Here is a 2,500-nt window from a genome sequence, read left to right on the forward strand (position 1 = left end):
TCCGTTTCAACTTGTCTCGCGAGGGTGGTTTCGGGGCCAGCAGGAGAGCTCGTCGGGGTAGCAGGCCCTGCAGCCGTGGTCACCGCCAAACCCCCACAACTCGAGCAAGTGAAAAAAAAAGTAACAAATAAGAAAGGATCGTCGGCTTGGGGGTACGCCCGTTTCCGTTTCAACTTGTCTCGCGAGGGTGGTTTCGGGGCCAGCAGGAGAGCTCGTCGGGGTAGCAGGCCCTGCAGCCGTGGTCACCGCCAAACCCCCACAACTCGAGCAAGTGAAAAAAAAAGTAACAAATAAGAAAGGATCGTCGGCTTGGGGGTACGCCCGTTTCCGTTTCAACTTGTCTCGCGAGGGTGGTTTCGGGGCCAGCAGGAGAGCTCGTCGGGGTAGCAGGCCCTGCAGCCGTGGTCACCGCCAAACCCCCACAACTCGAGCAAGTGAAAAAAAAAAGTAACAAATAAGAAAGGATCGTCGGCTTGGGGGTACGCCCGTTTCCGTTTCAACTTGTCTCGCGAGGGTGGTTTCGGGGCCAGCAGGAGAGCTCGTCGGGGTAGCAGGCCCTGCAGCCGTGGTCACCGCCAAACCCCCACAACTCGAGCAAGTGAAAAAAAAAAGTAACAAATAAGAAAGGATCTCTGTCGGCTTGGGGGTACGCCCGTTTCCGTTTCAACTTGTCTCGCGAGGGTGGTTTCGGGGCCAGCAGGAGAGCTCGTCGGGGTAGCAGGCCCTGCAGCCGTGGTCACCGCCAAATCGCCACAACTCGAGCAAGTGAAAAAAAAAGTAACAAATAAGAAAGGATCGTCGGCTTGGGGGTACGCCCGTTTCCGTTTCAACTTGTCTCGCGAGGGTGGTTTCGGGGCCAGCAGGAGAGCTCGTCGGGGTAGCAGGCCCTGCAGCCGTGGTCACCGCCAAACCCCCCACAACTGTTGGGCGCCTACCTGCGCGGGGCAGGAGGACACTTTCCGATTTCAAATCTCCGTTTGCCGAGTCCACCCCGAACGCACGCGGGCGGGCGGGTTCGCATCACCCTTCGTCACAAGGGGCGAAGCCCGTTCCACCGTCTCGTCAGTAGTGCCGACCGGTCTGTGATCGACGAGGGGAGCCACACCAGGTCCGGCCCTGCTGCTTGGCGGCACCGCGTCGTCGGGAGCTCGCGACAGACGGAGGGTTTCGGTGTACTCTCCAGCCACGGGAAACGAAGCCGGTGATGCAGGCGCCGGTCTTTCGCTCCCAAATCGGCTGGGTTTACATCGTTGCTATCTAGTCACGCTCCCTTCAAACCCGACGGGGTACCTATTCCCCTCACCCGTCTGTGCGTATACAGCCTCTTTGCACTTGCGGGATGGGGGTGGTGGTTTAAAGACTCTCGAGTTGCCGCCCGTCGGTCTCCGAGCTCCGTGCAGTAGTGATCCCCAGCGAACTGCCAGCAGGGCGAACGAGCGATCCCGCTCTCGGTCGGGGCGCCTGGCGTCGATCGGTGGTCGGTGGCTTGCGGGCAAGCTGCGCTGTGAGTGTGGGAACGAGTATGACGAGCCGTTGCCGCGACTCCCAGTCCACCTCGGCGGTGGCTGGGCCGGGCGGGCGTCTGCTCGGGCGAGTGCCGCCCCCGCCTCCTCGCAGGAAGTCCGCTCGCCGACACGCCGCCACGTGCACGCGTCAGTGACGCTGCCGAACCGATGGCCGGTGCCCGTTCCCGCCTCTGCTTTTCCTAGGGCAAAGCTGCTGCACGCCTCGTGATACTAGGCGGGCGACATGGTGGCGGTGATCCTGCCTCCGTCGCTGCGGTGCGTTGGGGCACGCATCGCCTCTTGGGCGCCCTGTCCTCCTCCCCCCAATAGACGTATGTTTCTGCGGGCCGCACCAGGATGGTGCTCCCCATCGCTTCACGCCACCCTGCTCCGCCCGCACGCCGGCGTGCAGGTGGCTGTAGCTCAAGGTGGGGAGCGTATGTGCGGTCCGGGTCGCTTTCCTCTGGCGAGGGAGAGACCTAAAACAAACTCAGACAACTCTTGACGGTGGATCACTCGGCTCGTGCGTCGATGACGAACGCAGCTAGCTGCGAGAATTAATGTGAATTGCAGGACACATTGATCATCGACACTTTGAACGCACTTTGCGGCCCCGGGTTCTTCCCGGGGCCACGCCTGTCTGAGGGTCGTTTGGCAATCAATCGCACTCGCCTTGGCTGGCGAGAGCGCGGCTGGGGTGTCGCAGAGGACCCGTCCTCTTTGTCCCCCTAAGTTCAGACTCCGGAGCCCTCCGGCGTCGGAGCGCTTGGCCTTTCCCCCCCACCCTGCACATTCCGTTCGTCAGGCTCGACGCCATCCCCCCGCCGGGGAGCGCGGCCTGGCGTCCGTCTGTGTCGTGGCAGTGGGGCCAGCACGGCTGTCACCGGTCCCAGAATGGCTGTCGGTGGTTCACACTGTGTGTGTGTGCCAACCCTCCTGGTCTCTGGGACACGGAGCTGCCACGAAGTGTTGAGCCTCCAGTGGGGGGTCTGCCT

The 2,500-nt window shown here is 62.3% G+C and overlaps 1 non-coding gene across 1 annotated transcript; it reads left to right on the forward strand.

Moving 5' to 3' along the window:
* The first annotated feature begins 2,001 nt into the window (after positions 1 to 2,001).
* LOC140475396 (5.8S ribosomal RNA) lies at positions 2,002 to 2,155 on the forward strand. The gene has a single exon (XR_011959936.1). It is a non-coding gene; the product is annotated as a 5.8S ribosomal RNA (ribosomal RNA).
* Positions 2,156 to 2,500: the final 345 nt, after the last annotated feature.

The sequence above is a fragment of the Chiloscyllium punctatum genome, unplaced genomic scaffold (genome assembly GCF_047496795.1).
Source record: "Chiloscyllium punctatum isolate Juve2018m unplaced genomic scaffold, sChiPun1.3 scaffold_1618, whole genome shotgun sequence".
NCBI lineage: Eukaryota > Metazoa > Chordata > Chondrichthyes > Orectolobiformes > Hemiscylliidae > Chiloscyllium > Chiloscyllium punctatum.